The 20,698-nt window shown below is 40.0% G+C and overlaps 1 pseudogene; it reads right to left on the bottom strand.

Moving 5' to 3' along the window:
• Positions 1 to 5,436: 5,436 nt before the first annotated feature.
• Positions 5,437 to 6,595, bottom strand: LOC118729751 (annotated as a pseudogene).
• Between the last annotated feature and the right edge of the window lie 14,103 nt (positions 6,596 to 20,698).

Here is a 20,698-nt window from a genome sequence, read left to right as displayed (position 1 = left end):
CATCAATGACAGAGAATCATTGATCAGTTGCCCCTTGCACACCCCCCAAAGGGGATGTCCCCACAGCCAAGGTACATGCCCTTGACCGGAATCGAACCCGGGACCTTTCAGTCCACAGGCCTATGCTCCATCTATTGAGCCAAACTGGCTTTGGATGAAACAATCTTTTTTTTTTTTTTTTTTTAAATATATTTTATTGATATTTTTACAGAGAAGAAGAGAGAGGGATAGAGAGCTGGAAACATCGATGAGAGAGAATCATCCATCAGCTGCCTCCTGCACACCCCTCACTGGGGACGTGCCCGCAACCAATGCACATGCCCTTGACCAGAATCGAACCTGGGACCTTCAGTCTGCAGGCCGATGCTCCATCTATTGAGCCAAACCGGCTTCGGATGAAACAATCTCTTAAAGTCATAGGGCTATATATCTTATAAAATGTTTTAAAATGCACTGATATGATGGTTTTTATTTAAAAATATGTATATAATATATGTATATAAAAAGCCAGTTATTGTAATGCCAAAACGACCATAATGATTGGTTGCTATAATGCCCACTAGGGCCAGCAAAATGCCCGGTCAGGGGGTGAGGCAGGGCTAACCTCCCATGGCCCCTCCCCCACAGCCAGCCCAGTCCTGATTGGACTCTCCCATGCCCTGGATCAGCCAGCCCCACCATGATAGGCCCACAGCCCTTCCCCACACCTGACCCCACCCCAATCAGCCTCTCCACACCAATCAGGGGCAGGGGCTACCAGCCAATTGCCCACAACCCCTCCCAGCAGCTGGCCTGGCACTGATTGGGCCCTTATTGGGGTAGGCCAGCAGGCCAACTTCCTGCCATCTCCTCCTCCTGACAGGCCCAGCTCTGATCCACCCCGATTGGGGCTGGGCCAGCTGGACCCCACCCGCGCATGAATTTATGCACTGGGCTTCTAGTATATATAAATGATTTCAGAGTAGAAGGGATAGGAAGAGAGAAACAGAAACATCACTGGTGAGAGAGAATCATTGATTGGCTGCCTCCTGCATGCCCCACACTGGTGATAGAGCCTGAAACCCAGGCCTGTGCCCTGACTGGGAATTGAACCATGACCTCCTCTTTCTTAGGTTCATGCTCAATCACTCATCCTCACTGGCTGGGATGATGGTTTTGATTTTACTATTTCTGGGTTTTTGACACTGTTATGAGTTGAATTGTGTCCCTCCAAAATTCATATGTTGAAGACTTAACCCATAATACCTCTAGATGTGACTATATTTGGAAGTAGGATTAAAGAGACAATTAAGTTAAAATTAGGTCATTAGAATGGGCACTAATCCAATGTGAATGGAATTTTTACAAGAAGAAATTAGGTCAGAAGCACGTACTGAGTGAGGACAATGTGAAGAAACAGGGAGAAGACAGCCATCTACAGCCTCAGAAGAAACCAATCTCCCCAACACCTTGATCTCATACTTCTAACCTCCAGAATTGTAAGAAAATAAATATCTGTTATTTAGGCTACTTGATCTTCAGTATTTTGTTATGGCAGCCCTAATACAATTGGCTTCAAAATATGTGCTAAAGGAATTTCCAATTGGATACACTTGATTTAGATAATATCATACAGCACCAAAGAAGAAATCCTCCAAAATGATCTATTTTGACAATGTAGCTTTCCTGATAATATCAATTATATTCTACAAAGGAATAAGAACTCAGAAATTGAGGGTTATGGCCCTTATTCAGTTGGTGGCAGTTAGTGAAGTGTATGTGGCCTTAAGCCATTGTCTAACTAAAAATTGGTTTGTCAATATGTAAAATTGTTATAATTATATTCTTTTCCTTCATGAAGCCTATAACTAAGTTACATAAGAGGGAAAATTTTAATCATAAACCCGTTATTCAAAATAAAGTTGGTAATTTGATTCTGTTATCTGAAAAATTATATTTTGGTGATACTTCTCCTTGGGTATCAGATGCAAAAAGTATGGGAAAATATTATATATAGAGAAAAAGAACAGATAAAGAGTATTCAGTGGATTGTAATTAAAATGTTATTTGTTGAGTGTTGCACTCTACTGGAGTGAAAGAAATGTGTATGTTATAAAAACTAATTAAGACTGCCTTTTGCTCACAGAGAGAAACAGCTGGGCTTTAGCATTTTCATGTATTCGAGTCAGTATTCACTGAGAAAAAGAAAATCCATGGCCAGTTGGAGAAGAAAATGAAAATTTAGCTTACCAGTCATTAAAAACATTCTTTATGTGCACATCTAATATATAATAAAAGCCTAAGCGACTGTAACAGCAGAACTGGTCCCTATGATGCACACTGACCATCAGAGGGCAAACACTCAATGCAGGAGCTGCCCCCTGGTGGTCAGTGTGCTCCCACAGTGGGGGCGCTGCTTAGCTGATTGGGCTAATGGCTGGCAAGTGCAGGTAGCAGGAGCCTCTCCTGACTCGCGGCAGCACTAAGAAGTGAGATGAGCAGTCAGGAACAGCAAGCAAGCAGGTGGACATTCCCCAAGGGGTCCCGGACTGCAAGAGTGCACAGGCCAGGCTGAGGGACACAACCCCCCCACCTCTTCCAGTGCATGAATTTTGTACACTGGGCCTCTAGTGGAAAATAAATTCATCAGGTTTATAATCCAGGCACTTCCAGTTTTTATAAAGCTTAATCTCTTGATTAGATGACAGTTTTAGTTGGATATTTTAAGCCTAAAATTAGAAAGTTGCGCAATGTAACCACTTATTCATGCTGCTGCCAGACAGTGTCTGGGAAGCCATAAACCAAGGGCATGTGCCTACTCTGACTTCTGAAATCCTGGAATTCTGGGATATGATGATAGGGTGGCGACCCAAATAAATTAGAGCTATCATTCACCCCCATATCTTTGCATTGATTTGAAACGTAACAAGTCTGAGAATTTGAGAAAAGGAAAATCCTCACACCAGGTTCATTGATAACCCCAAAGGAAGTTGTCATGCCTTGATGTGCCCTTTCCAAAACAAATCGGCAGGAATAAGGAGAAAGTAATGATTTTAAAGGACACCTGATTTGCTGCCCTAACAGCCTTTTCTAGCTGCCAGTGAAAAGACCTATGATGTTCTAGAAAAGACAAAAACCTCAAACTCCCCATCAAAAAATAGTAGGATTTCTGAGTCTACCACCAGGATCTAAAATGAAATTTCCACCACCTATGAAACAAGAAAATACAATTAGAAAATGAAAATAGCCTTAGCCGGTTTGGCTCAGGGGATAGAGCCTGTGAACTTAAGGGTCCCTGGTTCAATTCCACTCAAGGGCACATGCCTGGGTTGCAGCTCAATCCCCAGTAGGGGGTATGCAGGAGGCAACTGATCAATAATTCTCATCATTGATGTTTCTAGCTCTTTCTCCCTCTCCCTTCCTCTCCCCCAAATCAATAAAAGTATATTTTTAAAAAAGAAAATAAAATGAAAATAGTTGATAGACCACCTATATATCATGTTTTCAGAAACAGAATACTTCCTAACAAAGTAGGAATAAAGATCTTTCATCTTCCTTCTCTGCCATGTCAGAATGCACAGGCACTACTTTCTGAGGAGCCAGGTTACAGATTTCCCTATCCCTGCCCGCCTCTACCCACCCAAATCAATCAATGTCTACCTGAGGATTGAAATTCCCTTAAAGTCACTGGGTAGGATCTCAGAAGGAACCAAAGTGGTCCATTGCATTCTGGGATGTGCAGAGTGGATAAAAGTAGGTTTCCAGTTGTATGAGAAACACAGTTTATTCTGGTATTATTTATTATTGTATTATTTTCCATGTAAACAACTGTAGACATATGTGTCCTCACCCTGTCTAAATCCTACCACACCTCCAACTCCAGAGCTCAGTAAGAAGAAGGGACAAGAATAACAAGGGTCCTTGTGGCAGTGCCCGCTGAGGGCTGCAGCTTTATGGACATTACATCTTTTCAGACTCTTAGGGCTCCGGAAACTGAGAGAAAGAGAACATACCATATTATTCCTTCAGAGTTGCTATAGATGAAATTCTTCTGGTTGCTTAGAAAGGAGTCCAAGTCAGGATTTCTGAACCTCGGCATTATTGACATTTGGGGTCAGGTAATTCTTCGTTGTGGGTTTCTGGCATGTTTGTTTAGCAGCATCTCTGTTACTCAGGAAGTTTTGTAGCTTCTCTGATAACTACTTATTGTATTAGATGCTGGGAGGCCCCCTCCCCTCAAGTTGTTTGCGACCATCAAAAATGTCTCTCAGGATAAAGCAAATGTCCCTCAGGCCAAAATCACTCCTGATTGAGAACCATTGGAAGAAGACAATCAAGCCATAGTTGAATAGAATGCTGTTGTTTTTGTTTTTATTGATTTCAGAGAGGAAGGGAGAGGCAGAGAGAGATAGAAATAACAATGAGACAGAATCATTGACTACCTCCTGCATGCCCCACACTGGGAATTTAACCCTGACCTCCTGGTTCATAGGTCGATGCTCATCCAGTCTGAAGAAGAGATTGTAGAACAGAGAAAAATGACTAAGTATATAGATCAAAATGAATCACTGAGCTCTAGGAAAATCTGTAATCACCGACATTTATTGCAAGCTCATTATATGCCAGATACTGTTCTAAGTGCTTCACCGCATTATCTCATTTAACCTCAGACCACCCTGTGAAGTAGGTACTATTATGGTCTCCATTTTACAGTTGAAGACATGGAGACAGAAAGGTAAGACAGGGGCCCACTATGAAGGCAAATTAAATAAAATCTGATTCAATTCCAGAAAAATCTAACTCCAGAGGCTGCTTTCTAACCGTTAAGCAATAAACTTGTACACTTCTGTAGACATCTATAAATTGCAGGGCACTTTCCCAAGTTCATTGTGCCTTTCATCCTGATTCGCCTATATCCCATGATGCTTTCTTCTACATGTTTAGCCCCAGGCAGGTGACAAGTCCATTTTGACCAAAGCAGACAGTGCACTGCAGCACCAGACTTATCAGCTGAGGCCTGGCGTTCATTTAATGCTTCCAGGCTAGAATATAAAAATAACTAAGTTGAACCACAGCCTTCCTTTACCTCCCTTCACATTGGCCTATACCCCTGGCTTCTGCCTCATTTCCTTTGTTTAAAAAATATTTTTATTGATTTCAGAGAGGAAGGAAGAGGGAGAGCCAGAAAAACATCAATGATGAGAAAGAATCATTGATGGGCTGCCTCCTGAACACCCCACATTGGGGATTTAGCCTGGGCAATGTGCCCTGACCAGGAATTGAATCTCAACTTCTGGTTCATAAGGTGATGCTCAACCATTGAGCCATTTTCTTCTTAAGTGTTTTTGGATAACCTGAATCGCATCCATTTGGCTGAGATCTTTTTTACTAAAAAAAAAAAGGGGGGGGGATTCTTTATTCAAAATCAGCACTCACATTCTTCCCCCCAGAGGGGCCAGCCCTCCATCCCCTCCCCCCTTGTCCCACCCCTTAGCCAGAGCGAGGGGAATGGAAAATGAGAAGCCATGAGGGCCTCTGCCAGGGCAGGCTGCCTACAGTGTGTGGTGAGCCCAGTCCAGCTGTGGCAGGGTGGCAGCTGCCACGGACCCCTCCCTATAAGTTAAGTCTCTGCAGCCACAGCTGTGGGAGACATATCTGTGGAAGGAAGGCCCAAAGAGAGCATCGCTGACCCCAGCCATAGAATGGATTGAGAGGTCAGGGCAGGAGAGGTATGAAGGAGGAGGAAGACGCCCTACATGTTGGTCCTGGGGGGAAAGAAGAGGCCAGTTGGTTCGGTTTCTGTGTGTTTGGAGAAGGGAATGTATTAGTAAGCACATTGGGCACCCCCAGAGGAGATACGCCAGGCCAGGCCCTCCCCCTGGCAGAGAGGAGCCTGAGGACTGCAGGGGCTCTTGGGAATTTAATTTATATATATATTAACCATCCAAGGAAGGGCAGGTGCAGGGCTGGGAGCGGATCAGAGGATCTGGCATGGCATCCCATAGCCGGTCATGCTAGCCTAAGACGCCCCACGGCTGGTGCCCATCTGCAACCCAACCACGTTCCTATCCTCTTGCGGCTACTTGTCTGAGAAGCTCCGGGGGTTCTCCTTGGATTTCTTAGGAAACCAGTTGGGATCCCCAGAGAAAAGGCCATCGTCCTGGACTACTGCCAGCCCACCACCCAGGTCCACTGGGCGCAGGCCATGCTCTTTCCTTCCTAGAGGCCCACCGTCTGGAAGACGTCGGTGGTATTGATGCCCCGCTGCTTGCAGGAACGGAGAGACCTGCTCCATCTGCTTGAAGGCCATGGTGGAGGCCTGGATCTTCTTCACCGGGGCCTGCCCCTCTGGGTACAGCCCATGAATGAGCTCACACAGCACCGTGCCCTCCTGAGCCAGTTCTGAAATTTCTCCCACCACATCCTGGCGGCTCTGGGTGGTGATCCACTGGATCGGGATCTGCTCCAGGTCTGCATCGTTCTGCTTCTCAGTCTTCTGCTGCACCTCCCGGCTCAGGCCGTGGGCGGGTCCCCTGTTGGCCATTGTGAAGGGTGGTGGAGGCTGTGGGGAGCGTCGGGTGGGCAGGAGATTGGGGCTGCAGGGAGAATCTTGGCTGAGATCTTTTTTTTTTTTAATATATTTTTTATTTGATTTTTTTTTTTACAGAGAGGAATAGAGAGTTAGAAACATTGATGAGAAAGAATCATCGATCAGCTACCTACTGGGGATGTGCCTGCAACCAAGGTACATGCCCTTGACCAGAATTGAACCTGGGACCCTTCAGTCCGCAGGCTGACGCTCTATCCACTGAGCCAAACCTGTTTTGGCTTGGCTGAGATCTTGATCAAACTAGGAACACCTGCCCTGTGGTTACTTTCTAATCCCTGTGCCCCCTTGCGATGTCTGATAGTGTCCCTCTTGTAGGACCACCTGCCATATCTAGAACTCTGGCTCGCGGCAAGCCTGAAATTGTTATGCCTCTTGGTACACAGTGTTTGGGGTTAATACTGCCTTACCCTCGAGGGAGAGCCCTGTAACACAGCCGGTTCCTCCGGTCCCTTCCACCTACCTTCTTGTTTTGTTTTTGTCATTTTAAAGTGTTATTTTGATCTTCCCAATAATTTATGTGGGAAGTGTGATACATATAATCCGATTTGAGCAAAGTAGCTAAATAACTTAATGCCACAGCACTAATAAGTGACAATGTGAGTACTTAAACCTACGTCATGAAACCAGAGATCTTTAGGCCTTGAAAGGCCTTTAAAAGTCACCTAATCCGACCAAGTACATGGAACTTGGATCTCCTCCATCACATCGCGGGCAAGTAGCTCCTAGCCTGTGTTTGACTGCCTTCCCTCACAGAACAAATCGGTTTCATCGTTGGCTAGTTTTAACAGTCACTTATTTAATAGTTCTCGCATTTTTTAATTCATTAAACAAGTATTTCAGGGTGTAATATATGTGCCAGCAGGTGCTAAGTGGATATGGAGGTAATTTCTTGGAGTAACTAAGTTAAAGATAGAAAGTGGAAAGTTTTACGAGAGAGATACTGATAAAGTGCTATGGAAACTGTCAGAAACTTCTTCCTTCTACTGACCCAAAACCTGTCTTACCGTGTAGCTTCTAAAATTTGGCCTCAATTCTATTCTTCCCAGCTATAAAGAACCAATTACTCCTTTTCCTTATAGTCAGTGTGTCATCTTTCAGTTACTTCTCATAAACAATTTCTCAGATCCCTTTCTTCTTCTGATTACTCCTCTCTGAAACCATTTCAATTTGTTTATAGTTCCCTGAAAGGATTTCCTTTGGCTGAATTGAACTCAATGTGGTATGGTCAGAAGAGAAGAGAGGTGGATTACTCTTTCCTCATTCTACTGTAGATAAAGTAATTCTATAGGACATTAAAACTCCATTTGCTTTTAGGAGACCACATTCATCACTCCATTGTCTCAAATTGACCTTACTATCCTATATAATAAAAGTCTAATATGCTAAGTGTCTGGTCATCCATTCAACCAATCAAAGCATAATATGTTAATGATATGCTAAGGCTGCTCAACACTTGCTATGATATGCACTGACCACCAGGGGGCAGATGCTCTGACTGCTGGTTAGCTTGCTGCTGGGTCCAGCAGCTGAGATCGGGACTGAGAGAGACATGCCAGATATGCCCTGGAGCCCTCCTGTGATCCCTCTCCAGCTGGTCAACCTTCTGCGTCCCTCCCCAGCCCTGATCATGCACCAGTGGAGTTCCTCAGCCTGCTATACCTCTTGCAATCTGGACTGAGGAACCCCTCCTTCCCCAGTGCACAAATTTTGTGCACCAAGCCTCTAGTTTATTAACTAAAACCGATTGTGCCAGACATTCAGAAGTTAGTGTTGTGAAAGGACTTCACTCTTCAATGTCTTATCCTGACAGATTATTATAATATTGCTCATATGGCAGACCACTTACTACTTAAAATTAATTATTATTTTAAAATTGTGGCAAAATACACAAAATAAAATTAACCATTTAAAAATGTACAGCTCAATGGCATTAAATATATTTTACATTGTTGTGCAACCATCACCACCATCTATCGCCAGAATTTTTCATCTTCCCAAACAAACTGTGCCAACTAAACACTAACTCCCCATTTTCCCCCTGTGCAGCCCCTGGCAATCACCATTCTACTTGTAGTCTTATGAATTTGACTACTGTAGGTATTTTATAATATATAAGTGGGATCATATAATAATTGTCTTTTTTAACTGTCTTATTTCACTTAATATAAATGTGTTCAAAGTTAATCCATGTTATAGCATGTGTTAGAATTTCCTTCATTTTTAAGGCTGAATAATAATATTCCATTATACATATAACCCACATTTAATCTATCCATTCATCAGAGGAACACTTGGGTTACTTCTACCTTTTGCTATTGTACATAGTGTGCTAAGAACAGGAATGTATGCATGTCTTTTTGAGACTGCTCTCATTCTTTTGGGAATATACCAAGAAGTGGAATAGCTGGATCATATGGAATAATTATTTTTGATACTTAAATCATATTTTAAAAAATGTTTTGCTTGGCTATCCAATAGACTTTTTATTTGTTGGCTTGATTTAGTTTTAGATCTCAGTTGGACAAGATATAAAACTTCAGCTTGGCTGTACATTTAACTGAGTTTGAAGTCTTTCTGATCAAATCTGATTTACAATGATAGCTAGTATCAAATTTTGAAAAGCCTTTATTGCAATGGTAAGGACACTGGTGCCATTTACCTGAAAGATAGTGAAGTCTAGATACTTTTTGGCAGAACACCAATGAAAATATACTTTTGTATTTCTTCTGTATAGGATTTCTCCTTGTTGCACACTAATTAATCCATATTCTAGTAGAGTTGGGCATGCAAATAACAATGTGAGTATGCTAAAAACCATGTTGCCACCAAGTTTAAAAGCTGAATACTGATTTGGTCTCAATGGCATTTGAGGGCTGCTCCTGAGCTTGTTAGATCTGACGAGCATCAACAGCTGACACCCAGATGATGTCATTTGCTCTCTCGTTTGCTCCCCTGCCTACTAAAAGCCAGTGTTGCAAAGCTTCAGTGCCCTTAAGTGTCAATTCTCCAAAACAATAGAATTTAGGAGCCTTAAGCAATAGCGAAGAACTTCTATTTATGTGAACATCTTACAACTTCTCCTTCCTGGAGTACCAATTTACAGCACCAAACATTCTTTACATTAGACATTCAGTAAAACAGTTCTTTGTTTTATATAAGTCTCATATGTGTAGGAGACATTAACTTATCACTGTCACCTTAAGCATAAATTTGAAGTGTGAATCTTTTAACTATATCTTCCATCTGTTTAATACATCATTTAAATTACTGAATATCCTTTTTAAAAAATATTTTTATTGATTTCAGAGAGGAAGGAAGAGGGAGAGAGAGATAGAAACATCAATGATGAGAGAGAATCATTGATTGGCTGCCTCCTGCATGACTCCCACTGGGGATCGAGCCCGAAATCCAGGCATGTGCCCTTGACTGGAATCAAACCTGGGACCCTTTAGTTTGCAGGCCAATGTTCTATCCACCGAGCCAAACTGGGTAGGGCTGAATATCCTTTTATAAGAGATAAATCACCAGGGTTTTTTTTTTTTTTTTTTTCTGCCCTGTGCCCAGAAGGGTGATGTGGCTGGGTTTTCACAGGCCTTACTATGTCTGCCGTTTTTAATTCTCAGAGGCTGTTGACTGTAATTTTGCTGCTTATATGTACCTGTGCTTATATCTGATCCTTGGCACCCAGCCTCCTGGACAGAAATAAAACTGGATTGTTGGGTATATTTTGAAAGTATGTCAGAATTGGTGAATGGGAGAGCCTTATGCTGCAGCATGCTGTACAGTGATGGCATCCTCATCTTACAGTAGCTTGGGAAAATACCTGAATTTAATTGCCAACAGACTTTACTATAAAAAGGGGACTTATCTGAGGACAATAAATGAAAAGAATGATTAACTTATCTTTCAACACTGAATGAGATAAACCCCTAGCTGCTGTTCTCTATTTTGTTATTGAATGTCCTATATAATTAGGATGTCATCATTTAATACTCAAAGTTTGTAACAATCAATTCCAGTACTGTCACTACAATATTACATTCTGCAAATGTCATTTTGTTGTGTCCAATTCCAGTTTTTAGTGAGGTATATCCAAGACACATAGAAGAAAAAATTGGTAAATTATTCAAGTTCCTTTCACTGTGATTTTTGAAATGATATATCCTCATAGAATGAGACCATACATTGGAAGTAGCTTTTTTTATTGGAAAAAAAAAAAGGTTCAAGTTGTGTTGATAAAGATTACATTCATATTTAATACTTGCTTTACCTCTGGAGATACCATTTTGAGCATTAGCCAGAGCACCTCTACTCTTAATAAACTCTGTAGTTTATTACACATTTTTCAACTACTTAAAATAAGCCTATGCAGTTCTAAGGAGGAAGATAAATGAGATATGATATAAGAGCAATATTGGGAAAGTGTTTTATATATAAACACTTTCAGGAATTCTACCGGGAGACCAGTGCAATTGCTCACTATGACATGTGCTGGGCCTCCCAAAGCTGCTGCTTCATGCTGGAGCTCACAGGAAGTGGGACCATGTAAGAACTGCCTGGGGCTCCAGCAGCCTCTATGTCATTCACTGTTTGTTTGTTTTTAAATTCTTTATTGTTGAAAGTATTACATATGTCCCCCACTGGTTTATACAGCCTGAAGTTATGGGGACTTTTTTTCCCCAGTACTGGAACCCAAGACTAGGGACTGGTTGGTCAGGCTGGGACCCTTTGGTTCTCACAGGAGACCTCTGAAACCAAGGTATCCCTCCTGACTGAAAAACAGGCCACACATGGGTGTCGGACCAGCCTATTCCCATGCCTCTGCCCCTCCTACCAGTCTTGATATCCTCTCTTCTTACTTATCTGGTTGTAGGACTTCCATTCAGCCAGGTTTCAGGCAGTTCTGAATGATTGTTCTGTATTTTAGTTGTAATTTTGATGTGGTTATGGGCAGTAGTGAGTACCTGTGTGTACCTATGCCTTAATCTTAGTTCTCAGTTGAGGTTAAATTTTCCTTTTTTTCTTTTCTAATACACAGTAATTTCCCCCCCCATATTTCAAGCTTGCTTGCTTGCTTTCTTTCTTTCTTTCTTTCTTTCTTTCTTTCTTTCTTTCTTTCTTTCTTTCTTTCTTTCTTTCCTTCCTTCCTTCCTTCCTTCCTTCCTTCCTTCCTTCCTTCCTTCCTTCCTTCCTTCTTTCTTTCTTTCTTTCTTTCTTTCTTTCTTTCTTTCTTTCTTTCTTTCTTTCTTTTTAATATATTTTATTGATCTTTTTTTTGCCCCCCTTCCTTCCTCCCATAGATACCCTCCCTCCCCAGAGTTTTATGTCCATTGGTTGTACTTATATGCATGTACACAAGTCCTTCGGTTGATCTATTATCTCCCCCAGATCTTCCTCCACTCCCCACTATAATTTGACAGTCTGCCTGTTGCTTTACTGTCTCTATATCTGTCTCTTGGTTCATCAGTTTATAATGTTCATTATCATCCACCAATGAGTGAGGTCATGTGGTGTTTCTCTTTCATTGATTGGCTTATTTCACTCAGAATGATGTTCTCCAATTCCATCCAGGTTGCTGCAAATGATGAGAATTCCTTCTTTTTTATGGCAGCATAGTATTCCATTGTGTAGATGTACCATAGTTTTTTGATCCAATCATCTGCTGATGGGCACCTAGGCTGTTTGCAAATTCTGGCTATTGTAGATTGTGCTGCTATGAACATAGGGGTGCATATATCCTTCCTGGTTGGTGTTTCTAGTTTCTTGGGATATATTACTAGAAGTGGAATTACTGGGTCAAATGGGAGTTCCATTTTCAGTTTTTTGAGGAAACTCCACACTGTTCTCCACAGTGGTTGCACCAGTCTGCATTCCCACCAGCAGTGCACGAGGGTTCCTTTTTCTCCACAACCTCGCCAACACTTGTCGTTTGTTGATTTGTTGATGTTGGCCATTCTGACAGGTGTGAGATGGTACTGCATTGCTGTTTTGATTTGCACCTCTCGGACAATTAGTGACTTTGAGCATGTTTTCATGTGCCTTTTGGCCTTCCTTCTATCTTCTTTTGAAAATATTCTATTTAGGTCCATTGCCCATTTTTTAATGGGGTCATTTATCTTCCTTTTATTTAGTTGTATAAGCTGTCTGTAAATGTTGGAGATTAAACCTTTATCAGTGGTAACATTTGCAAATATGTTCTCCCACACCGTGGGCTTTCTTGTTGTTTTTGTTGATGGTTTCTTTTGCTGTAAAAAAGCTTTTTATTTTGATGTAGTCCCATTTGTTTATTTTCTCTTTAGCTTCCATTGCCCTAGGGGCAGTATCAGTGAAGAAGTTCTTTTGGCATACATCTGAGATTTTGCTGCCTGTGGATGCTTCTATTATTTTTATGGTTTCCCGTCTGATGTTTAAGTCCTGTATCCATTTTGAGTTTATTTTTGTGAATGGTGTAAGTTGGTGATCTACTGTAGTTTCATTCTTTTGCATGTATCTGTCCAATTTTCCCAACACCATTTATTGAAGCAACTGTCTTGACTCCATTGTATATTTGTGCCTCCTTTGTCAAATATTAATTGAGCATAGTGATTTGGATTGATATCTGGGTTCTCTATTCTATTCCATTGATCTATATGTCTGTTCTTGTGCCAGTACCAGGCTGTTTTGAGAACAGTGGCTTTGTAATATAGTTTGAAGTCTGGTATTGAGATCCCTCCTACTTTACTCTTCTTTCTCAGGATAGCTGTGGCTATTCGGGGTCTTTTATTGTTCCAAATGAACTTTTGAAGAGTTCTTTCTAGGTCAGTGAAATATGTCGTTGGTATTTTAATGGGGAGTGCATTGAACCTATAGATTGCTTTGGGAAGTATGGACATTTTGATGATGTTGATTCTACCAATCCATGAACATGGTATGTTCTTCTATCTCCTTACATCTTCCTCTATCTCTTTTTTCAGTGTTGTGTAGTTTTCCACAAATAGGTCCTTTACTTCCTTAGTTAAATTTATTCCTAGGTATCTTAATTTTTTTGGTGCGATGGTAAATGGAATTGCTTTTTTAGTCTCTGTTTCTGTAGTTTCACTGTTGGTGTATAGAAATGCCATGGATTTCTTGGCATTAATTTTGTATCCTGCTACATTGCCAAATTCATTTATTAAGCCAATTAGTTTTTTGATGGAGTCTTTTGGTTTTTTTTATGTACAATATCATGTCATCTGCAAATAAAGATAACTTTACTTCTTCTTTTCCAATTTGGATGCCTTTTATTTCCTCCTCTTGTCTAATTGCAATGGCTAGTACTTCCAGTACTATGTCAAACAGGAGTGGCGAGAGTGGGCATCCCTGTCTTGTTCCTGTTCTTAGAGGGAATGGTTTTAGTTTTTGCCCATTGAGTATAATGTTGGCTGTGGGTTTATCATATATAGCTTTTATTATGTTGAGGTATGATCCTTGTACTCCCACCTTGTTAAGAGTTTTTATCAGGAAAGGGTGTTGGATTTTATCAAATGCTTTTTCTACATCAATTGATATGACTATTTGATTTTTATCTTTATTGATTTGCGGATATTGTACCATCCTTGCATTCCTGGAATAAATCCTACTTGGTCATGGTGTATGATCTTTGTGATGTTCTTCTGGAGTCGATTTGCTAGAATTTTGTTGAGAATTTTGGCATCTATGTTCATGAGGGATATTGGCCTGTAATTCTCTTTCACTGAGTTGTCTTTATCTGGTTTTGGTATTAGGGTGATGCTGGCTTCATAGAAGGAGTTTGGAAGTGTTCCTTCCTCTTGGATTTTTTGGAATAGTCTGAGGAGGATAGGTTTTAGTTCTTCCTTGAATGTTTGGTAAAAACTCTCCTGTAAAGCCATCTGGCCCTGGGCTTTTGTTTGCTGGAAGCTTTTTTATGACTATTTCAATTTCTTCCCAAGTCACTGGTGTATTGAGATTTTTAGATTCTTCCTGACTGAGTTTTGGAAGTTTGTATTTTTCTAGGAATATGTCCATTTCCTCCAGGTTGTTCAGTTTGTTGGCATAGAGTTGTTCATAGTATTTTGTAACAATCCGTTGTATTTCGTTGGGGTCTGTTGTTATTTCACCTCTTTCATTTCTGATTTTGTTTATTTGGGTCCTCTCTCTTTGTTTCTTGGTTAGCCTGGCTAGAGGTCCATCTATCTTGTTTATCCTTTCAAAGAATCAGTTCTTGGTTTTGTTGATCTTATGTAATACATAGTAATTTATCACCATTAAGTATATTATCTCTCCGGGGTGGAGAGAAACTGATTCACACTGCTCTCTAGACTATAATTTCAGTGTATACCATACAAATATTTAATTAAATTATAGTTATTGTAGAAATGCATGTCTTTAAGTTATAGCATGTACATAAAGAAATGACTAGGGCATGATTAAAACATATTTACAAGTAAATTACTTAATTTAAAAAAAATTGTAAGTTTATTTGAGCCAGGGAGCAAGATCTCAAATGTTCCACCTGAATTTTGAATGCTATCTGTCCTCTCCAAATTATAATTAACTAGGTTCAGAAAAGACTAGAAAGTCAACTGAAGAATTGCTCACATACTAGTAAAACTGTTTGGCTCTTTAAAAAACTGTGCATTAGGTGCCCGGCTAGCTCAGTCGGTAGAGCATGAGACTCTTAAAAAACTGTGCATTAAATTTTAGACAGATTCTCTATTAAACTTTAATATATTTTTTATAGTACATACAGTAATACATTTCTAAATTAATTGCCATACTCCCATTTATTAAAAAATTTCACTCCACAGGAAAAGCAAAGTCTCACTAGATGTGAATTTTACACTGAGCTAGATCAATCCCAATACCAGTAAATGGATATTAGTAAACTAGAGGCCCAGTGCATAAAATTTCATGCACTGTGGGCGGGCGAGGAGGGTCCCTCAGCCTGACCTGTGCCCTCTCTCAGCTGGGACCCTTGGGGGATGTCTGCCTGTCAGCTTAGGTCCGCTTCCCACAGGGAGCGGGCCTAAGCCGGCAGTCAGACATTTCTCTTGCAGTCCAGGATCCCTTGCTCCTTACTGCCTGCCTGTAGTGGAAGTGAGAGAGGCTCTCCACCATCACTACTGCGCTCCTCAGCCATGAGCCCATCTTCTGACTGAGTGGTACTCCTCCTGTGGGAGTGTACTGACCACCAGGGGGCAACTCCTGCATTGAGCATCCGCCCCCTGGTGGTCAGTATGTATCATAGCGACAGGTTGTTCTGCCACTTGGTAGATTTGCATATTAGGGTTTTATTATATAGGAAAGCTTGGGGTAATGCAAACTGGGAAAGAAAACTTGTAGTGTGCTGCCTTTGAGCAGGCCTGGCTTGCATGCTGTGACAGGGCAATTGTCGGCATGCTTTGTAAGATGCCAATATGCAGGTTTTTACCTCTAGATGCTATGAAAACCAGGGTTCAACCAACAAGCAGTTAACATGGCATTGTCTGGTTATGTGATTGCCTTGTGTTAGAGAAAATATTTAGTAGAATGAAGATGCTTGTAGACATTTGTCAAACTGAATATAATTTAAACAGTTCAGTCATAATTGTTGTGTACTGCACAGTAGTGAGATACGCTGTTTTCCGCGTTCCTTACAGAGCACACCATTGCATTCCCGCATAAGTTAAGACTCCCTTGAGAACAGTAGGTCCTGATTGCTGTAGGTTTAGTGCAACATAGAAGTCCACATCTTACATCAGATCATCTGTGAAAGAAAAGAGCAACAAATAGTTCTGAGTTCCTTCTCTTTGTGTTTAATTTGAATTATATTTGAATTATATACTGGGGATGTGCCCGTAATGAACACAAGTTGATGTGAAAAGATACTTCTTTTTTATAAAATGTGTTCACAGGGTAAATTATAGATCAAAATATGCAGGTGAATTAATTTGTTACTTATGATTGGACATAATTTTAGTTATTTGAGAATACTGATGTTTTAAATTTGCAACCACTTAAACATGTATTTGTGTCACCAATCATGTACATAATTGAACACTAAGGAAATAATCAAGGTTCTCCGATGGAATGATCTTGTTTTAACATTGCCTCACCCTATTGAAAATGAATAGAAGACAATCTACTATTTTAAATGATTAAAAGCTTAATAATACAATTTCAATCTTTTTAAAGAAAGGCTTTGTGGTTTTGTGTGGTTTTTTTTTTTTTTTTTTTTTTTTTACATATTTTATATTTTATTGATTTTTTACAGGGAGGAAGAGAGAGGGATAGAGAGTTAGAAACATCGATGAGAGAGAATCATCAATCAGCTGCCTCTTGCATACCTCCTACTGGGGATATGCCCATAACCAAGGTACATGCCTTTGACTGGAATCGAACCCGGGATCTTTCAGTCCACAGTCCAATGCTCTATCCAGAGTCAAACTGGTTTTGGCAAGGCTTTGTGTTTTTAAGATCATCTTATACCAAATCTTTAATTTTTAAAATTTATCTTTATTGTTGAAAATATTACAGATGTCCTTAACCCCAATTGATCATGTCCACCCTGCATCTGTGGCTGTGCCCCCTCCCACCCCAAGCTACTATACTATTGTCTGCATCCATGGGTTATGCATATAATGGTATAAGTTCCCTGGTTAATGTCTCCCTACCCACCCACCTCTGCCTTCCCTCTGAGATTCATCAATGTGTTCCATGCCTCTATGCCTTTGGATCTATTTTGTTCATCAATTTATTTTGTCCATTATATTCCAAATATGAGTAAGACCATATGGTACTTGTCTTTCTCTGATTGGTTTATTTTTCTTAACATAATACTCCCCAGGTCCCTCCATCCTGTCTTAAAGGGTAAGAGATCCTTCTTTGTTACTGCTTCATAGTATTTCATGGTGTAAATGTATCACAGCTTTTTTACCCATTCATCTATGGGCACTTGGGCTGTTTCCAGATCTTAGCTATTGTAAATTGTGCTGCTATGAACATAGGTGTGCATATATTCTTTCTGATTGTGATTCAGGTTTCTTAGGATATGTTCCTAGAAGTGGGTCACTGGGTTAAATGGCAGTTCCATGTTTACTTTTTTGAGGAAACTCCACTGTTTTTCATAATGGTTGCACCAGTCTGGATTCCCACCAGCAGTGTAGTAGGATTCCATTTTTTCCACATTCTCGCCAGCACTTGTCATTTGTTAATGTGTTGATTATAACCATTCTGACAGATGTGAGGTGATACCTCACTGTCATTTTAATTTGCATTTTTCTGAAAATTAGCGACTTTGAGCATATTTTCATGTCTCTTGGCCATCAGTATGTCCACTTTGGAGAAGTGTCTATTTAGGTAGTTGGCCCATTTTTTAATTGAATTGTTTGTCTTCATTTGGTTAATTTCTGTGAGTTCCTTGTATAGTTTGGAAATTAACCCCTTATCAGATGTATCATTGCCAAAGATGTTCTTCCATACAGTGGGCTCTCTTTTTGTTTTGTTTATGTTTTCTTTTACTGTGTAGAAGGTTTTTATTTTGATGTAGTCAAAATTGTTTATTTTCTACTTTGCTCTAGATGTTTTGGCAAACATTTTGCTATGAGAGATGTCTGAGATTTTGCTGCCTATGATTTCTCCTAGGATTTTTGTGTTTTCACAATTTACATTTAAGTCTTTTATCCATTTTGAGTTTATTATTGTGCATGGTATAAATTGGTGGCCTAATTTCATTTTTTTTTTTTTGCATGTACCTGTCCAATTTTCCCAAGACTATTGAAGATACTTCCTTGACTCCATTGTATGCTCTTGCCTGCTCTGTCAAATATTAATTGAGCATAAGGACTTGGGTCAATTTCTGGGGTTTGTGTTCTGTTCCATTTATCTATATGCCTGTTCTTGTGCCAGTACCCGGCTGTTTTGATTACATGGCTTTGTAGTATAACTTGATGTCTGGCATTGTGATCCCTCCAACTTTGTTCTTTTTTAAGATTGCTGCAGCTATTACGGCAGAGATTTTTATTAGTTCCATATACATTTTTAGAGTGTTTGATCTAGTTCTGTGAAATATGCCATTGGTATTTTAATAGGGATTGCATTGAACCTATAGATTGATTTGGAAAGTATGGACATTTTAATGATGTTAATCAACCCATATTGATTAGATCTTCCTCTATCTCTTTTTTGAACACCCTGTAGTTTCCTGAGTACAGGTTTTTAACCTTCTTGGTTAAGTTTATTCATAGGTATTTTAATTCTTTGTTGCAGTGGTAAATGGGGTTGTTTAAGTTCTCTTTCTGAGAATTCATTATTGGTGTATAAAAATGCCATTAAATTCTTAGATTTGGTAAGTGTTTGAGACAAAAATTCATAATAAAGAGGGGGAGGCGTGCAGAGGTTCATCCCTGGGTGAAAGAGTTCATGTCTGCTAAGACTTGTATTCAGACTTATGTGAGTACATGCTCCATTTTTGTGGAGACAACGTATAGCTTTGGCCAGATTCTCAAAAGGATAGACAATTATAAGAGAAAGTTAAGAATTATGCCCAAATGGCATGGAGGTATCTGAGTGTGGAAGAGAAAAAGCAAAGGACAAGAGGTAGCAAGAAGAGTAACACATGGAAACTCCACTGCCATTATTTTGCTGCAGCTCAGTGCTGCTAATTCCTGCTTCTCTTTTCTTTTACTGGATCCATTTCAGAGCTTCTTCTGTTTTCAGAACCAGTCTGCAAAGATGCTGCAGAGTTCGTTCTGGTGGAGATTTATTTTATTTGCTGACATTGTGTTCTCTAAAAGATTTTGTTTTGGTGTTTTATTTATATTTATTTATATTTCATCTACATTTCTTAAAGGATTTTTCTAAATATTACAAATACTAATATCCCCACAAAGTAGATATTAAAACAACTCAGTAAATACTTATCATCAGTAATCTCTTTTCAAAGACTAGATGAGACCTAGGAAACTTAAGTAGCCTTTATTAGCAGCAACTATTTTGCAGTTTAGTTTCTTCTGGAGGCTCTGAGAGAGAAGATATTCTCTTGGCCTCTCTTTGCTCCTGGTGGTTGCTTGGTACTCCATGGCTTGTAGATACATCACTCCAATCTCTGCTTCTGTCTTCAAAAGGCATTTCCTCTGTTTGTCTCTATGTATTCACATGGCTTTCTTATAAAGATACAAGTTGCTCAAATTAGGGCCCTCCTAGTCCAGTATGACCTCATCTTAATGAATCTATATCTATAAAGACCCTATTTCAAATAAAACCATACAAGAGAACTCAAAGTGTGTGCCTCTCCTCCTCCTCCTTCTTCTTTGTTATTCCTTACCCGATTTTTTAGAGATACTGGAGAGATAGAGGGAAAGAGAGAAAGAAACATCAATGTGAAAGAGATAGATACACTGGTTGTCTCCTGCACACACCCCGAATGAGATGCCCTTGACCAGGAATCAAACCTATGACCTTTTGGTCCAAGGGTTGATGCTCTCGTCACTGAGCCAAACTGGCCATGGCTGGATGACACACATTCTGATACTCTGTCTGCTTTTTATTTTGCTAAAGAACTTGGTGAACTATCAACTCATTGTTATTGGCTATGCATATGTACTGAAGATGAATATGATTAACAACAGTTTCAGTTTGTACAGAACTTCCTTTCTGAAACTTTATTTTTGGCAGGTGTGTGGGAGGACTGGGGAAACACATGACATCAAACAGAGCTTCAGCAAAGAACCAACAACCCAAATCATGCATTTTTACTCACTTAGATATTTTTTGATGTGAATATTTAGAAACATCTTACCTAGGACTAATTTTTAGATGTGTGCCCCAGGGTTTTTTATTTTACTAGATTTTTTTGTTGTTGTTTCATTTTTGTTTATATCCCACATGATCTAGTCATGATTTAAGTTGGCTTACAAAATTAAGCAACAGTAAAAAAGAAAAATGAAAACTAAAATAAAACGACCTTGTAGAGAGTGCCTGGGAAGGCACATTGAGCATTTCTTTAATTATTATCATCTGAGTCCAGTGGCATTGTCAGAGCCATGTCTTGGAAATGCACCGTGCCAGAGGCAGGCACATTGTCAGCCTGACCCTTAGTTCAGGTGCCAGGGGGAGGGTTTCATTATCTGAGTTCAGCCAGGTGCAAGAAAT

Source organism: Pipistrellus kuhlii, unplaced genomic scaffold (genome assembly GCF_014108245.1).
Source record: "Pipistrellus kuhlii isolate mPipKuh1 unplaced genomic scaffold, mPipKuh1.p scaffold_m20_p_1, whole genome shotgun sequence".
Classification (NCBI taxonomy): Eukaryota; Metazoa; Chordata; class Mammalia; order Chiroptera; family Vespertilionidae; genus Pipistrellus; species Pipistrellus kuhlii.
Note: the sequence above shows the minus strand (reverse complement) of the source record. Positions and strands in the feature narration are given on the sequence as shown.